Genomic DNA, 10,166 nt, shown 5'->3' with positions numbered 1-10,166 from the left:
GGTCCCATCCAACCCCAACCATTCTATGATTCCATGATTAACCCTTAATAAGAAGCAACACTTATGTGATGTCCATCAGTCACCTGAGCTCTCAGATGCTTCTCCCAATTTTTATGGCAATCCCCACTAAATCCTTTCCCAGAAACAAGAGCTGTATTGCAAGTTCAAGAGGTTGGTTTCTTTTTGGGGAACTTGGACTGAGCTGTGAACTTTTAATGTTCCACCTAAAAGTGGAACTGATAAGATTGCTCTTCTAAGAAAACTTTCTGCTCACCTTATAATTACAAAAATACAAAAAAAAAGCACAATTGAAGTCAAGCACTTCTGCCCCCTTACGGAGCACGAGGACACTGTTATTATAATGAAAGATGAAGTTTTAAGCTTTCCAGCAAACATATAATAAATCAATGTCCTTTCCCTTGTTTTAATTTCTCACACAAGATTTATGAACCTGTATATTTAGACTGTTTATTTAGAGCTCTGGCATGCAGACTACTCTTGGCACAATAAGCGAGCATTCTCTGAATGGATTCTCAGAAGCTGCTTTGATTTGGCTTCATTTTAATGATTTAAATTTAAGAATCCATCACTGCCTTCCAATGATCAGTTCAAAGTTACCAAGGGCACAGGCATGTTTTGTGTTAATCTCAATTCTGCTGCAGCATCATGTTTGAATTATACCTGATGCTACAAATGGAAAAATCCCCCCTTTCTTCACCAGATCCCTCTGTATCTTCACTAAATCTCAGTCCTGTGTTGGTCTTGATCCACTTCCTACCCTCTGCTCTTATTTCTCCTCTTCTGCAGGGAATTCTTGGCTTGCAACCAGGTGCCACCCTGGAGATGAACCAGTGGAAAAGAGAGTTGAGCTCTTCAAGTCCTCCCACCAAAGAGCATTCCTATGCTTGACTCACCAAAATGAGAATAAATATAGATGTGAGGACAGTTTTTGAATCACTTTTGAATTTCTATAATTCCCTTTAAATTACTAAAATTCTCTGATAGTGGCTGTCAGGCTTTTCAGTATCACGAATGCTCCTTGTTTACACACACCATGGATACCAGCAAGGGCTGTCCTCTCCCGTCACTATGGGAATACAAGGGAGTAATGACGGATTTCTCCTCCACAAACCTTTTTCTCCAAACAAGGGCTGATATTCCTCATTGTTTCCAGCCCAACTGTTCAGTGGATCACTTCTTTCCATGTGACATGTCCCAAATACAGGCAGACTTTATTATCACCAACTGTCACTTGAGTGTGGGCTTTTGAAAAAAAAATTTAAAAAAAAATATAATTTCTAAATAGAGAAGTTAAATTTATTATCTTTCCTTTTAGCATTTTCCTTTTTCGCAGTCCATGTTAAAAATACATCCTGATTTTCTGACTGCTCCATAAACCCTTCTCAGATCCTCCCAGGATAACTGTGCTGTCACTCTCCCACTTCACTCCCCCATGGCTGTGTCTGTCAGGTCACAGTGACCTGGCAGCACCCAGCTTGCAGAAGCTACAAGAGAAATAATTCCCCTGAAGACGCCTCTGGTAACACGGCAGAGTGCTCGTTAAAATAAGTCAAAAAGTGACACTTTGATCCCTGTAACACAGGAAAGCCTCCTCCTTGCTCTCTCACAGCTGATCCCACACAAGGAGGACTCCTTGACTGGGATGAACTGTCAGGAGCAAGGAACAACACATTGCTCTTAACTAATCTGTGGAATACATCTTTGGTGTGGATAAGACACTGCAGTGTAAGGAGGCATATGTTTAAATTACCTAAAAGAGGTCAGTTGAATATATAAATATTATATATAATATATAATAATATATAATAAAAGAGGAAAAGAAGTTTCTTTTATAAAATTCTCTGTTATTGTTACATTTTACTGTTGAGCGAACTCTCAGAGCCTTAAAGAAATGAGTTTTCCCCTTATCATTGCAGGGATTTTTGTAATTTCAGGAGGGCAATGAGGAGGCTGTATTTGGTTCTAGGTGAGACATTTAACCTTGTATTGTATTTCACTCACTCAGTAAACCATGTAAATTATCCTTTACAAGAACCAGAGAGCAATGTCACTGCTGAGTAAGGTGTCCTGCCTGGTTCTGAACATTTCCTCTGGATACAAGGTGTGAGTGAGCATGTAAATGGTTTTGTGCAAGTACAGCAGGTTGGCCTTGTACTGAGAAACTTCGTGTTCTGCTGAAACATTTACTCAGAGGAGCTGTGAAAGGACAGCTCGATAAGGACGTGTCCCTCCCTCTTGACGCAGAAATGTCCTCCAGTTGCAATTGCAGTCCTGTAATGCTTGGTTTCAGCCCAGAAGGTAGAAATATACAGTACAAACGAGATTTTTTTTTTTCTCCTTCCTTACATTGGCTTAGTCTGGCCATTAATGATAAAATCATGGGATGGTTTGGGTGGGGAGGGACATTAAAGGTCATGTGGGTCCAGCCCCTCACCCCCTGCCATGGGCAGGGACACCTTCCACTATCCCAGATTGATCCAAGGCCCATCCAAGGCCTTGGACACTGTCAGGGAAGGGGTAGCCCCAGATTCTCTGGGAAAGCTCTGCCAGGCCCTCACCACTCTCCCAGGGATGAATTTATTCCTTAAATCTATATCTGCCCTCCTTTATTGCAAAGACATTCCCCCTTGTCCTGTTTTTCACACATGCTCTTGTGAAAAATCCCTCTCAAACTTTCTTGTAGTCCCATTAAGTACCAGACAGAGCTCCAAGGTCTGCCTGGAATCTCCTCCAGACTGAACAATTCCAAATCTCTCAGTCTGTCTTCATAGCAGAGCTGTCTCAGCCCTCATGGCCTCCTCTGGACTTGCCCCAGCAGATCCACATCCCTCTCATTGTGGACCCCAGGCCTGGATGCCGTGCTCCAGGTGTGGTCTCAGAAGAGAACAGGGACAGGATTCTCCCTTCACTTGCTGCCCACACTGCTTTGGAAGCAGCCCAGGCCAGGGTTGGCTTTCTGGGCTGCAGGTGCACAATTGACAGGTCATGTTGAGATTCATCAACCATGACACCCAAGTTGTTTTCCTCTTGAGTGGCTTTGATTCATCCTTGCTCACTTTTGGCCTGATGGTAGTGTTTAAACTAAAATAAGAAGCACTCTGGGCTCCCAAGTTTCTCTGTACAGAAAATTATTCACCCTGAGAGCATGGCTCAGCTCATTCAACCTCATGTATCTCCTTTACCTAAAGGTGGGAAGAAAAACCCTTCATGCCAGGAACCAGCAGCAGACCTCAAAGTCTCACTTGAGACTCTTCTAAAATGGGTTTGCACGTTGCAACAGAGAGCAACAAAAAGGCCCCAAGTCTGTCAGAGTTGAGGAAATATTTTGGACAAAGCTCTCAGGAACAGGGTGGGATTCCTGGGCTGTCCTGTGTAGGAACAGGGGCTGGACTCAGTGATCTTTGTGGGTCCCTTCCAACTCAGGATATTCTTTGACTCTGTGATTCTGTCAGAGACACATAACTGTCACTGCAGCATTATCCAAGTTTGGGACTGAAGGTGACACAGCTGAGCTCAGAGTATCAGGCTTTCTTCTGGGCAATGAAAACCCATTCCGTACAACAGCTGGTGATATCTTCCAGTTTCTGCCTCATAAATTTACCTGTAAGTAAGGTCTTCTGTTTCCATTATTGGCATTAGGACACTGTCCCATTACATCTTAATTCTTAAGACTTCCCAGAATAAATTAATCCATGTCCAATATATAACAATTTATTCTTGCATCACTCTTTCAGCATTCTTGTGTAAGGGCTCTGAGCATCCTGATCTGTGAGTGGCATCCCTATCCATGGATAGGGTTTGGAACTTTAACATCATTTCCAACCCGAGCCTTTTTATGATTATATGGCTCTATAATCACAGCTCTCACTCTGCTTAAAGAATCCTTCTTTGTTCCTGGAGTTCACTTATATTAAAGAATAATCATATTATTCCACCTGAATTGCCCCTATCCCAGGCTGTATAAAACACAAACACTCCATGGTTTTCCTACCTCATAACCTCTCCCTGTCACTGGTGATTGGTTCTTCAGGACTGTCTTGAAGTCACATTTGCTGTTTGTGGGAGCCAAGGATTTTGTATCCTGTAAGAGGCCTCATTTCAGTCTCTCCAAAGACCTCTCCTGAGAGCCCCTCAGCTGAGGCAGCCCTGGGATGTTTGCTTTTCCAGGGCTGTATCATTCTGTGATCAGCAAACACAACATGCCCTTTTTACTCCCTCATTTTCCACTGTTCCAGCTTTAGAGCTGATTCTCTTGTTATTAATCCCCCCACACACGACCTTACTCTTTGTCCCATTATATTTTTCAGTTCTCCATCCAATTCACCTCACTAATACACCAATCCTCTCCTGAATTGCCTGTACCTCCCAGCTTTGTGCTGTCTACAAAAGTCATTAGTAAAGCTCTATTTTTTAAGGCAGGGTCACCAATGGCAACATTAAATAAGATTAGTCTGAAGACAGAGCATTGTGAAACTCTGCTAAAAACTGCCCTACAAACTACAAGTTCTCCTCTCTTCAGAATTCCAGGTCATTTCTCTTTAGTAGTTACTTACCACATTAGTATTTTGGAAATGATCCACGTTTTCTCCAGTTAATAATATCCCATGTGGCACAATATTGATATTCATTGAAGTCTAAGTGGATTATGTCGAAAGCATTTTTCTCATCCATAAGAATTGGTTATCCTTTTTAAGGAAAGATATCAGACACAAACAGCCCTTGATAAATCTGTATTTCCTCCCATCTTGATTTATTTTCACCTCCTTTGGTCGTTCCTTTTCTTTAATTATTCATTCATTTTTGTTTTCGGGAAGATTTATTCTAAAGCTTGCACATTTCTGGGTCTGGGTGGTTGCTTTTCTGCACTCATATATGGACGCTATATTTATTATTTGACACACAGATGGAGCCACCCCCAAATTCATACATTTATTAAAGAGCTTTGAGATGGAGCACTGATTTCCTGAGCCAGCTCTTTCAAATATCAAGGATGCTGATTACCCAGCTCTGTATCTCCTCCCTTCTCCCTGGCTAAATGAAACTAGTTTAGAGAGTTTTGTTTCCACTTTGGTAATAGAAATTTCCATGTCCACAGTCTTCTTCCCATTAATCATCTTGTCTTTTCTTAGCAGGTTCCACAGCAGAGTCCTTACAGAAAACAGAGCTGAAGTAGACCTTAAACTGCAGGGTCATATTTCCATTATCTTCAATGTCTGCCCTGTATTTCTTATTCCACGTTTTCTTTCTGGTTTCATGTTTAAGTGCTGAAGAATCCTTGCTCCGAGTTTTAATTTTCCTTGTGATGATTAACCTGAATTAACTTTTAGGAATGCTTGTGCTATCCCTGCACTTCTGAGCTCTAAAATGCAGTTTTCTCTTCTGAGCTTTTTGCTCTTTGTAAGATCTCTGCTTAATCCCGCTTCTCTATTAAGGTGACTTCAGTAGAAGCAGTTTCCTTTTTGAGAAACCTAATAAATCTCATCTTTGCAAAACACAGATTGCAAAACACCTGTGGTGGGTTTTTTTTGTTTTGTTTTCTTTTTTTTTTTTCCCTGTCAGGGTACAGGTTGCTGACCCTTGAAATTGTTGCCTAAAGGACAACCCCTCCATCCTCTCCCAGTATATTACCCCTTAGATTTCAAAAGTCTTACTCAAATGTTTAAAACAGAATCACAGAATATCCTGAGTTAGAAGGGACACAAAAGGATCATCAAATCCAGCTCCTGGCCCCGCACAGGACACCCCAAGAATCCCACCCTGTTCCTCAGAGCATTGTGCAAATGCTTCTTAAACTCTCTTGGGTTTGGGGCTGTGACCTCTTCTTTGGGGAGCCTCTTCCAGTGCCTAACCACTTCCTGGATGAAGAACTTTTTCCTGAAATCCAACCTCAATCTCCTCTGACTCAACTTCAGGTCATTCCTTCTGGCCCTGTCCCTGCTGAACAAGCCAAGTGACCTGAGCCACTGTCCAAACGGCTTCACCTCCAGACCCTTCACCATCTTCATTGCCAATGAATTATTTCAGTAGCAGGAAATCCCTTGAAGATGAAAAGAAAAAAAAAATCACTGTTTTTGCTTATGAACGTATCATAATATTGTTTTACTTCTGAATGTACTTATGAACATATCATTTTTTATTTTATTTTTTTTTTTATTATCACTGCACCACATGGGATTTCCTAATCACTGAGGTTTCCATAACCACACGGGGCTATGCTGCCATTCAGAGTTCAGCTTTCATGTCACTCTTACTTGGTCCAGCTCCAGGCTGCTGCTGGAAGTGATTCCCATCCTTTCTGCTGCCCCCCACTCACAGAACTGCTCAGCCAAAGGTGGGAAGGCACAGGAATGTGCAGCCAGGGCCAGCTGGGAAAGGGAAGGAGCAGGACCAGCTGCACACACTGAGATCAGAGTGTAACACAGAACACTAAGTCAGGGGTGCTTAAAACACTCCCAGGCACATGGTGGGAGCTGTGGTGTTCTGTGCAGGGCCAGGAGCTGGACACAATGCTCCTTTCAGGATATTATATGATTCTGTGGTATTCCATACTCCAAATAAATGGATTAAGTGGCTCACATTTAATTCTGTTGTGTTTGAAATTATATAACTTTAAGATTAAGAGGTCTGGCTCATTCAAGCAGCAATTCATTAATATCTTAAGTTAGTGGACTATGAAAAACATTTTCCAGAATTAATCATTATCCCTTTTTGCATTTATCATGCTGATGAATGCAGGTATCCTCTCTCCATTTCTCTAACCCAGCATTGTATTATCTCAATGGCCTGCAGGTGTGTAGATTTGTATCTCATTTTATCAAATCTGTCTGAGAAAAATAAAAAGAATACACTAACTCATTAAAATTAGAGTGCCAGCCTTACTCTGATTTCACATTCTTTAATCAGGCTGATCAATAGACTTCAGCTCCAATCTCCAAACAGATAAATAACTAAGTAAAACAATTTCCAAAAAAAGTTTTATTCTGATGATATGCAAGTAAATGAAAACACTAATTTCGATTTTATATAAAGCCTTCAGGATACATTATTCAAAAGCACTTTGTGAACTGACATAGGAAATTGATCCAGGGATTATTGACTCAGGAGAAGTTCTTTCATTGACTTCACATTAACTCTGGATCAGGATTGGAATGCAGCTGACCCAGGACTGAGGTGAACCAATTCTGCTCCAGGGTGGAAGTGCTATGCAACAGCATAACAACAATTGCTGTGTAAAATTTGGGATGTTTTGTCTTAATGAGTTACGTCATGATTTGAATTCTTGGTAAAATTTAAGCAGGCAGAATAAAACTCTTCAGTTTGTCACTCAGCCTGAGACTAAGATTAAAAGGTCCTTTCTTAACTATCCTCATCTGTTCTACTGACTGCAAGTGATTATGGAATAGTTTGGGTTGGAAGGGACCTTAAAGATCCTCTAGTTTCAACCCCCTGCCATGGTCAGGGAGACATTCCACCAGGCCTGGTTACTAAATCCCCATCCAGCCCAACCTTGAACATTTCCAGGGCAGCCACAGCTGTGGTGTGCCAGGGCCTCACCACCCTCACAGGGAAGAGTTTCTTCCAAGTATCCCATCTAACCCTGCCCTCTGAAAGTGGGAAGCCATTTCCCCTTGACCTGGCACTCCATGCCCTTGTTCAAAATGCCTCTCCAGCCCTTTTGGAGCTCCCTTAGCTACTGAAGGGTGCTCTAAGGTCACCCCAGAGCCTGGAGGGGTGGGGGAAAAGGTGTTTTTAAGATTTGGGGTTTTTCCTCATTAGTGTACTGTGATTTCATTGGTAATAAATTAAATTATTTTTTGCCAAGTTGAGTCTGTTTTGCCCATGATGGTGATTGGTGAGTGTTTTTCTCCTGACCTTATCTCAAAGCATGAGTCATTGTATGATCTCTCCCCTGAAAGAAGGGGAGTGACAGAGGGACTTTGGTGGGCACCTGGTGTCCACCCAGGGTCAGCCCATCACCACAGAGTGCTCCAGGTGGGGTCTCAGCAGAGCAGAGAGGGAGAATCACCTCCCTCAACCAGCTGGCCATGCTGCTTCAGATAGAGGGAACTTTAACTAATTCGGGATCCAGGGATTCCCTATAATGCAGCGTCCTTCTGGCCACAAACTGGAACATCTGTTCAGCTCTGAGGCAGAGAAAGCTTTACCTTGTGATGCCTCTTTTGCGCCATCCAGCCTCTTCCTTGGAGGTCTGCCATCAATGACAGCTTTGAAATGGCTGAATAACCAGGATATTTTAAGGAAGTAAATGTACTGAAGGTGGGGATGAGGCATTAAAGATGCCCAGACACCGCAGCACAGACCCAGGTGTAACATGCTATGAGTCCTCTCCAGGCAGAAGCACTTCACAGACCTGAGCTCATCTCTCCCACTCACACAACACAAAGAACAAAGCTGTCCTAATGAGAGCAGAGTCTATTTGCACTTAGCATTTATTTCCTTTTAGAAAAAGGATGCTCAGGCTGAAAAGAATCAGTGATAAAACCTCTCCTCTGAAACATACAGCTGTAGCTCACTACAATAGTTAGCAAAAGCTCATTTTTAAGAAGAAAGGCGAAGTAATTTTCCAATCCCTGGGTAATCTGTTTGAGAGCAGGGATGAGGCTCAACAACATTACAAAGGCCATCCACCGAGGGAGGTAACCTCTATTATTTCAATGGACACCCTCTAGGAAAAAGCTCTTCCATGTGAGGATTAGGGAAATTCAAGCAAATTCCCTCTTCTTTATCACATTAGACATGAGTGTTTTGTTTAACCTTAAAGGTCCTCTGCAATATATTTTTACACCCTATTGATGCTCTCCCCCAAGAGGTTGCCTAGGATCCCCTCTTTCATGAGCTGCAATGCCATGTCGCTTTTTTGGCTGTTCCTTCATTGGCTTTATGGAGCTTTAGGGCCCTTTTTCCACACAAAAGCACAGCTTTGCCTAGCAGGATAGAAAGCAGCTTTAACCCAGCTGCATGATTAGCACATTTTTCTAGGACATGGGAATGGTGGGTTGGAAACTTCCCAACCTGTGAGACTTGAGTCCAAACCACCCACTTCCTAAGCAAGGAAGATAATCTCTATTATACTGCAAAAAGGACAGATCTTACATTGCCAGACAGTCAGGACTGTGTCACTGGTGATCATTACATGCACCCAGAACATGCTTTTGAGATGAGCTTCCCTAGGATGTTGGAGAAGAGAATCAGAGTCTTGAATCTCATGAAATGCTGGGAAGGAACTTCTCAGCTCTGTAGAGTGAGCAGTGCCTCTGGATATGCACTGGAGAAAAAATTATATATCTAAATATTTAATACTTTCCATCCCTGGATTCCCTATCTCTGGAGATGTTTAAGGTCAGGCTGGATGGGGCTCTGAGTAATCTGGTCTTGTGGAAGGTGTCCCTGCCCATGGAAATGAGATGATCTTTAAGGTGTGTGCAGAAGCCTAGAAGATAAAGGGGGCTGATGTTTGTTCTTCAAACACAAATAGCTGCAGAGCAGTGGAGCCAGCCAAGGATTGCTGTGGCTGGAAGAAGGGGCTGTATGAAGGTAGGACAGCACTTTTGGGGAATAACATCCTTGTTCTGGGTCCTGGAGGTCAGCACAATTCAACAAAGCCCAGGCATAGGAATGAGGTTGAGAATTGGTGTACGGCAGGGCCAAGACCATCCAAGATCCCAGAATCTCGGAGCCCTTTCCCAACAGGTCTAGAAGAACAGGCTGTGGATGACAACTAATTTGCATAGAAAGTGAGAAATTTATCTCTAATATGGGGGAAATTTACCTATAAAAATGTACCCCCATGAAGCCAGGGTGCATGAGCACCTCAGGACTGTGGACACCCCATCAGCTGGATCAGTGCTGGAGTCAGGACTGGTGATTTCCTCCCTCCCTCCCTCCCTTTAATTCATCCCTCCCTCTTCTCTTCCACTCTACCCATTTATCCAGAACCCACTGTCAGCACTTACACAGGACACCAGGGAGTAATTAATATCAATTTGCACACCAAGTGTCCAATATATCTATAAAACTCGGTAAATTTTGTCTGACTATTGTTGTACCGTTTGCCCAGGAGCATCCACAAATTTTGAGTGCTGCCTTTCCCTTAAGGATGGGATGTCACAGTTCCATCCAGCATT

The sequence above is a fragment of the Poecile atricapillus genome, chromosome 2 (assembly GCF_030490865.1).
Source record: "Poecile atricapillus isolate bPoeAtr1 chromosome 2, bPoeAtr1.hap1, whole genome shotgun sequence".
In the NCBI taxonomy this organism is placed as follows: domain Eukaryota; kingdom Metazoa; phylum Chordata; class Aves; order Passeriformes; family Paridae; genus Poecile; species Poecile atricapillus.
The sequence above is the reverse complement of the archived record's forward strand: the minus strand, read 5'-3'. Positions refer to the sequence as shown.